Raw genomic sequence first — 8,546 nt, 5'->3', positions numbered from 1 at the left:
ACACGCTTTCCCAGCAAGGTCTCAGCCACGACAGACAGGAAGCGTTTGGTTTCAGTATTGGAAACACGCACATAACAGAGTGGGCCACTGGGAGCCGGTAGCGCCCACTCATATCTTGCTGTGCAAACAACGTATTTTCCTCTAAGGAATCTACTTTTCGATCAAGAGGGGAAAAGTTGTTTTAGAAAAGAAGTTTCATTTTGCCTGTCTGCAAATTTGCTTTGGGATTTCATCCAAGATTTTTTTTTTCTTAAAAAAAAAAAAAAAAAACCAAAAAACAAAACCAGGTCGACCTTGGTGCTGGTGCATCCAGTAAATCACAGTTCAAACAAACAAGCCGCTTCCCTTGAAAGGTGTGTCTGCGCAGTCCTATGGCTCTGCGTGCCAGGGGCTCTCTCTGGCACACTGCTCAAACTTTGCAAAAAATTAATCACGCCATCAAACGCGTCCGGCCCGGAGCGTAAACATCTTCCAGCGCCGAGTCCGCGCCCCCCAAAACGCGCTGCAGCTCACTTCATTTGGTGCATTCCGCTGGAAGAACACCGAGGCCAAGTGAAACTGCGGAAATGGAGACAATGCACCGAGGAAAACTCTCGCCCCATTAAGGGATCCGTTTCTTCTCTGCGCAAATAAGCCCACCACGCCTTCGGAGGCAAGACTGGATGGCTCCAGGATATTCTCAGGATGCACCCGCGGGCCCCTGGCGCTCCGGGAGCGGGAAGGTGACCCGCGCCGCCGCCTCCCCCGGGGGTTAGTTCAGGTGCCCCACAACGTCTACGAGCCAGGCTTTCGCCCCGCTCCCAGCCCGCGTCCCAGCGCAGAGCCGGCCGAAGCAGGCAAGGTCTGCAGCGCGCACTGACAGCGCTGCCCGCAGGGCCGCCGCGCGCTCCGGCCCGGCCTTCGGAGACGATCTGGCCGGGCCGGGCCGCGGCGCTCCCCCCGGCTCCCTTGCGACCTTGGCGAGCTTGGCCCAGCGACCCGAGCCTCGAGCACAGGCACCACCCTCGGCGCGCGGGATCGGCGCGCGGCCCCGCAGCTCCGACTCCCAGGGGCGGTCCCGCGGGGGAGCACGCGCGCGCGCGCGCGCGGGGCTTCCGGCGGGGGCGCGCGGGGCGGGGCCGGGGGCGGGGCCGGGCCGCGGCGCCCCCAGCCGAGCGGCGTGCAGGCGCCGCCCCCGCGCGCCGCAGTCCGGGCTGGAGCGTCTCCGTCGCGGCAGCCGCTGTTCCCGTTGCCTCGCGGTGGCTCTGGCGGCTGCTGCGGCTTGTGGGGTTTGCGGAGGTCAGCGGGCCGCCCCTCGCCCGTGGCCGCCTGGAGCAGCGCAGCGCTGGGACGGACCGGGGAGCCGAGGCGGCGACGGCGGCGGGTCGTGCCGGGCCCCCCTCTCCTCCTCGGCTGTAGCCTGGGGCAGTCTGCGGACTCCGAGCAGCCCCGGGGCGGCGGCCGAGCGGACGGCGGGGGCATGGCGAGATAGCGGCGCAGGAGCGGCCCGTGAGTGCCGGGGCGCGGGTGGGCGCGGCACGGCGACGGGGAGGCTCGGAGCCTGGAGCCGAGTCCCGAGGGCGCGCGGCGCCGCGAGCGCCCGCGGCCCGGGCCGAGTGGGGGCCGCGCTCCGGGCAGCGCTGCGCGGGGTCCTGCGGCTCTCCCTCGGGTGCGGACTCCCGGGCCGCGCGAACTTTGGGGAGCGAGGTGCGAGGCTGGAGGGTACCTGGGGGTTGGGAAGGAGCCTTCAGATCTGTTGCGTTTGGGACTGGGGCCCGCCGAGCGGTGAGGTGTCCCCGTGCCCGAGCTCCTCACGGAATTCCTTCCTGGTCCCTGCCCGTACTTAGGGTGCGTGGGGGCTTGCCTGTGTTTTTAATGTGCCTTCACTCGAAGGCGCTGTGGTCGTTTTAAACCCAAAGTGTCGGCGGTCAGAGTTGGGCTGTGTGAACGATGCTATTTCTGAAAACGTTGTCGGGCAGCGCCGAGCCGGACGCCTCCACACGCACGCGTGGGCTTGAGTAGTGAAATTCTGGTCCCACCGTCGGTTCCCCAAATCGCATGCGGTCTTCTCTGTGCAGTCGGGTGCCTGTGTTCCGCGCCTGTCTCTGTGTGTTTAATGCAGTCCAATGTTGATACAAAGCGTGTTGTTGAACGCCCTGGGTAGGAAAACACGTTCTTTGCATTTCTTTTTAAGGTGCTCTTTTAAGATGCTTTTTCTTTTCTTTTTTTTTTTTTCAACAGAAGTTTCAGTTTAGACTTTGCCCTCCAAGCTGTGTGTCTTCAATTCCAGATTTGTCTTTAAAGTATTCGCTTGGAGTAAGATTAGTGTGACTTAGCGGTGTCATTTGGTCAGTGGCTCCAGAAATAATCCCGAAACCGAAGCAGACCTCCCTCCCTCCCCGGCAGATGCAGAGTCCGAGTGTCTGTTAGGTACAAACGATGCCTGCCCCTCCCCGTCCGTGGTCACTTTGCTGCAAATCTGAAATCGTATTTCACTTGTATCAGAAAAGGTTCCTTGTCTAAGCTTGGCAAGGGGAAGGAGGGCTAAGTATAGCCCGCGTTTTTATAAACAGGACGCTGTCCTCTCGTTTCTGAGGTGAGGTAGCAGGTGGAAGCTGTGCCTTCGCAGTCTGCGGTATAGCAGGTTGCAGCTCCGCTGGAGCAGAGGTGTGTTTTCAAGGTGAACTGAGCAGCTGTTTCTTTTTCCTCCAACAATTGGCTGGGGCACACTGGCTTTGCAATATGTGAGATCCCATGAGGACCCCCTGAGGACCCCTGTCGTTAGGGGAGACCTATAACCCCCCCCACACACATGAGAACCAGGCACTGGGGGAGGGAACCCACTTTTGTGAGTTTTGCATGGAACGGTGGTGTTGGCTGACTGTGTTGGTAAGGGTAGAAGTTACTCGTGTTAGAAATTATCATGGGAGGGCAGGCAGTGTGTTCGCACTGGAGAAGCGTCCAAGGGTATGACATGAGAGCATAGCAGGTCCGCCGGTCCCAGCCGCCCTTCAGCCCCCAGCCCTGAAACCAGGGTCATGTCTCCTTGTCACTGTCTTTCCAGACGGAGCCTAATGCCTGGACAAACCGTCCCTCTGTGTCCTCTTTATTTGTCTTTCTGCACATCAGGACATCCTGTATACTGACTTCTGCCCTGCTCCCCTCCCCCCAGTACTAAATCCTGGCAGTTCCTATCAGTACCAAAGAGAGCTGTCTCATCGTCTAACAGCTACTGAGAACTCCATTAAGGACGAGCCATAATTTATTTAACCTCTCTTGTATTGAGACTCATGTAGGTTGTTCCTATTATTTTGCTATAAAATTATTGTCAGGCATTAGTTTTTGAGGTTTTTAAGTGGATTCCAGGGACTCCCAGAGGGCGGGCAGCCGTTAGCTTGTCTCTTTCCACAGCATGGCGGGAAACAGAGCCCCTCCCTCGCAGCCTACCTTGTTTGTTCTTTGCACCCGGCGCACCTCTGGTGTCTTTGCTGTGAAGTGGGAGCCACTGTGGACAGTAACTGGAGTCAGCTGCAGTAACCACTTAGGAAGGGAGCAGATAGACAGTTTCAAGATGGGCTGTAAGAACATTTGGAGGAGATGAAGTGTTTCTGAGCAAGGAGAGAGGGCTGATACTTTTCCTGCGGTCGGCTATGGGATCAGCTTGAGTTCCCTGGACTAAAAGCCTGCCTCCTGTGGATGGTCAGCCCTGTGGTTTAGTGTGCAGAATGGCTGCACACCTAAAGCGGGAAGGGAATGCTTTTTCAAAATATTCGGCTTTTGCTTTTTTTTTTCTAAATGAAAATTTGGGGTCTCAGAGCACCTTTAAAAACAGAGTAAACTCTAGTAGTATTGCTTATGCTAGACTGGAGCCTACTGCATTACAGAGTTTGAATAAGAGCCAGCGTTGAGCTTTGATATTTCCATTATGCTTGTTCTTGATGGTTGTAAGCAGTGATCTTTTGAAAAATTTACTTAAAAAAAATCTGATTCAATCGGTTAGCATATAAAATATTGTCTTTTTCCTTTGTTACTTGCTACCAGTCATGTTTGTACACAGTTAATATTGTCTGCATTTGCTCTTAAGTAATGATTTATTGGTCATCTGTTACTATTCCAGGGAACTTTCTGGGGAACCTGTCCTGACGAGTTCCCATCTTAGAGGGGGAACTGAGCAGAAGGGGAGCAGTAAGGGAGGTATTAGCAGATGAGGGTAAGGACTTGGATAGGCATGGGAGCGACAGCACGGGGCTGCGGTTTCAGATGGGGTGACCCCAGCCGATTTGAGAAGTCTATCACCTGAACTGTCCAGCCAGGCTCTGGCCCTTGGCATTGCCTAATCAGGTGCACTGCCCACATTTTCTCTCAAATTGTTGCTTTAAATGAATTGTACTTGATTGCTCTTCCATGAAATTGAAGTGTGAAGCCTTCAAGACACACCTTTTCCAGTAAATTACAGTGATTTCTGAGGGATTCAGTCAGCATTTTCACCTTTGATTTCAGGAGAGGAGCCCTTTGCTTAAGTGCCAAGTTTTCAAAGATGCCCTCTTGTGTATCGACTTCTAATTCCCTTGGGCGCGTGACAGGCCACAAGGAGCAGTTCAAGGTTTGCGCCCTGTGCAGGTGCTTTTATTCCCAGCGGAGGAATGTGTGCGCGCTCTATTTTAGGGAGTATCAGGAACTTGTGGTATTTCCTCTTCCCAACTTCTAATCTGTTTCTCTTTCTAAATATATGTTCCTTTATATTAATTGAAAGCTGGGGAAGTGTGTTTTAGGTCAGGCAGTTGTTACAGATGTCTAATAAGTTGCTGCTCTCCTCTTGTCCATGACTTCTGGGCTTTTCTTTGCTATAAGGAGTTTCGTGATTTTGTAGAATTGAGAACTTTTTTTTTAATTTCTTATTCTAATTGGTTGGTACCTGGACATCATAACTTGTTTATGTGCTAGATAATTTTCTTTTCCAGCTTTCCCTCTGGGCTCTGTGCGAACTCTAGGTGATGGGTGAGTTCTTGAACGCCTCAATCCTAAGTTAAAAAGCCTTGTCCTTTTGTCGTCATGCTTGTAGCGAAAGCTTTTCAGGTACATGGCAGAAGCATGCCATGGTTGCTGTAGATTTCACAGCTTAGGTGTTCAAGTTAAACGTGTATGTATCAGGCATTTTCAAGGAAAGGTCAAGGCATTGGCCTTTAAATTCAGTCTTGCGAGCTGTAAGAGTTCAGGAATTGCAGATTTGTCTTAGAGCGTCTGAAATGACAACCAACAGGGACGTCCATCCCAGTTGCTTGTTGTGCCAGTGCTGCTCAAGTGAGTAAAGCTGTGGTTATGGTTTTGTGTTGGAAGTTGAGGGGAGGGGTATGGATTTTTCATGTACTGTAGCACAGCGTGGAGGAACCGTGGCTCTTACTCATACTTCTGGTGTATGAGGTAGATGAGAGGAAGAATTGGCTGCGGGCATGGAGTTGAGAAATGTGGCAGAGTCCTGACAGGCCGCGAGGAGGCAGTGCTGCTTCCTGGAAGTGTGTGTCCCTGTGTCCGTGTGTCCGCGTGTCCGCCCTCTCGCCTCTGAGCCCTAGGAGACCTGCTCTGCCTTCCTCCAGCTGCAGGCTTCTCCAAGGAGACCCTGATCCAAGGACAGTCGGAATGGTGGGAATGTGAGGTGGAAAATAACAAGTGGTGACAGAAGCAGTGGTTCCCAGCTCTAAGATTAGAAATGCTAATTAGGTCAGGGAGTTGAGGACATGGTGTAGACAGAATGGTGTGTGCCCGTTGTGTTGGGGGTGGAAGTAAGCCCGAGAGAGGTGAGACTCCACCGTCAGAACTTGAGTGCTGCGGGCACTGCAGCGCTGAGGCTGGAGCTTGTTGCACAGGACTGCATGCCAGCTGCCCCAGGGCGCGAGGCCTGGGACCCACCACCGCACTGGGGTTCACTGAACCCTTAGTGTTACAGTGCAGTGCAGGGGTAAAACCACCAGGACGTGTCCGAATCTCTCCAAGGACACTGTTAAGATTTGGGCTTCATCCTACATTGATTCCTGGAAGGTACCTGTGTGGGGGGAGGAGTGGGGAAGCCTGGTTCTGATTTTGTCTAAGAAGTTCAAGGAGCTCAAAATGCAAAAGCTCTTGTAAGTAATAGAAAATTCAGCATTCAAACAAAACCAAAAAGAGTATGGGCTTGGAGAGCCCCGAGGGGCCCTCAGAGCATCTGGTCAACCTCTTAGACCTGGGGGCACTGGGACTTACAGAGTGCAGTGGTTCCTGACCGGCCTTGTCTGGAACAGCAGCTCCTTGGAGGTAGGAACTCCGTGTACGCGAACAGTGCCTACTCCATAGTGGGCGTGCAGGTAAAAGAATTTTGAGAACTGTCAGTTGCCACATTAGCTATTAGATAATACTTAGAAAATTTGAATGAATATGCAGTTTCATGAGTTTCTTATTTAAAAAAATAATAGAACATATTGCTGTTAAAACCCAAACTCTGAAGTCAGACAGACATGAACATGCAGTGTCTTCCAGCTGGGCGCCTGTCTGAGCCTGGCTTCATGAGCTTGCAGCCTTGTTAAAGTAGCCATCTTGTTTAGTTCAGTCTTGGTATTTGGTGTCATTGAAGTTTTGTAATTTGTACTTGAAAATATATATGAGGATAATTCAGAAAGTTTATAGAAAATAGAATTAAAAGATAGGCTTATTTTGGTGCAAAAAATTGAAATCTACATATAGTATTTTCATAGTATGCATTTACCATGAACTTTTGAAGATTCCTGGAATACTTTAAAATCTAGCATTTGTTTAGAAAATCTAGCTTGTGTGCAGTTTTTCTAGATGTGTTTTATCAATAGTCTCACTATTTTTAAAACTCATGACCATATAGGGAATTGGTTCTTCAAAAACAAATCCAGCCAACTGGAGGGTTTTGGAAATTGTCACTTTCAAATGGTGCTGGTGGGTGTTTCAATTGTTCTAACTTTCCAGGAGGGCAATTTCATATTACTCATCAAAAGCCTCAAAAATGCGCCCTGTCCGTTAGTCAGGCATTCCCACCACTAGGAATTTAAAGAGAAAATAAAGTTTGTGTACAGAGAGCAGTGTATGGGGTGGCTCCGCCTGCCTGCTGCATGTGTGCAGTGTGCGTGGCTTCTTTGCTTGGTGAGAAGTCCACCCCCGGGGGTGTATCAAGTCTGCAGGAGGCCCTCTGACTCACCTCCAGGGGCTGATGACCTCCTGGGAAATGTACACACCTGAGCAATCGCTCCCTTTACTAAACTGATTTTTGCAACTTTGTTCTGAATAGTTCAGGAGCCAAAATGGCCTACATGCTCAGTAGCAGGGAAAGGGATGGACTGAACTGGGGCCCTCCCAGGTCCTGGAGCTCCCTTTCCTTGCAGTGAGGTAGAAAGCCTTTGGAGAGGTGAAGGACATGCCAAGTTTGGGAGTGAATTGTGACTGAAGCATTGCGTATAGGCTGATCTGAGTTTTTGCTGCTGCTGTTTTAGTTCTTGGAGACTGAGTGTGTGCACCTTTTCTACATGTTAGGTAGGAAAATTCCAGAACATAATGGCTAATCGTTCGGTTAGATGATTTTTCTTAGGTCCTCTCTTACCATCCCGTGTTTCTAGTGTGTAAAGCTTGTCATGTGGTAAAGGGGCCGGGTCAGGTCCACTTCTCCCTCGCAGGATGTGCACTTGGGCAGCAGCAGTCTTTTTCCTTCCCCGTGAGATGGGAACAATGATACTGAGCTCTCTGTGCCTACAGTAGTGTTAGGTAAACGTTACCTTGGCCTCACTGATCTGATCTGATGATTAAGACACATATATTCATAATAGCACAAGATTCCTAAACCAAGTAGCTTTGTTTTATAAATCCCACCAAACTGTCACGAAAAGTGTTTCAGGTCATTCTGGTGAAGTATTTCGTTGCTTCTGATCACTGGGAAGCAGTTCGTTGTTTTTATTTACTTTAAGTCTGAAATGCTTTTCGTTGCCATTGAATTTTACTGGGAGGTGATAGCATTTTGTCTTTTTCTTCCATAGCCCTGAGTGGTCCTGTATAAGTTCTTGATGGTGAGCGTCCAGTATCCTTGCCCTTTTTGTAGCGGTAGTAGCCTGAAATGTGATTCCTGACTGGCTCAGCCCTCAGTGCCATTTCTTTGCCAGGTCCTGGTTAAGCATCTGATCAATACACAGTGGCACCGCTGCCTTTGAGTGACATGGGGGTGGTATCACGGTCAACACCCGATTCCTCTTCCTCTCCTCTGCAGCAGGTGTAATGATGTTACTTTTCGGTGACTCACAGCATTGCCTGTTACTTATTCAGCCAAACCCGAGAGCCAAGGCTGGGTTATTTCACCTTGTTGCCTTTCCCAGATGACTTAGTGGTGACTTACATTAAACACCTGTGATTATATCTTGGGCTAATAGGCTTAAAATCGCTACTGTGTCTTCAGTGAAGGAGGTCTTGGAACAGCCTGAGTGGGACTTTGTGTCTCCTGAAGATGATCGTTTCCGAAGCTGTGGAGACAGGGCTCCTCCCTGCTCGTCACGGATGTCCCGCAGGAGAAATTCCAGCGCATGCTT

At 51.0% G+C, this 8,546-nt stretch overlaps 1 protein-coding gene across 5 annotated transcripts in view; it reads left to right on the top strand.

The window, feature by feature from the left end:
* The first annotated feature begins 517 nt into the window (after positions 1–517).
* Positions 518–8,546, top strand: part of LIFR (LIF receptor subunit alpha) — a 66,984-nt gene continuing 58,955 nt past the window's right edge. For 2 of the 5 annotated variants that reach the window (XM_017344692.4, XM_002713987.6), the window contains exon 1: positions 1,171–1,488. The gene's annotated coding sequence lies outside the window, so the exon portion shown is untranslated. Of the gene's footprint in view, positions 751–1,170; positions 1,489–8,546 lie in introns of those variants that run through there. The other 3 variants (XM_070056650.2, XM_017344690.4, XM_089313137.1) reach the window with 3 other exon arrangements.

The sequence above is a fragment of the Oryctolagus cuniculus genome, chromosome 14, assembly GCF_051225735.1.
Source record: "Oryctolagus cuniculus isolate XC-2025 breed Fujian yellow rabbit chromosome 14, ASM5122573v1, whole genome shotgun sequence".
Classification (NCBI taxonomy): domain Eukaryota; kingdom Metazoa; phylum Chordata; class Mammalia; order Lagomorpha; family Leporidae; genus Oryctolagus; species Oryctolagus cuniculus.
Note: the sequence above shows the minus strand (reverse complement) of the source record. Positions and strands in the feature narration are given on the sequence as shown.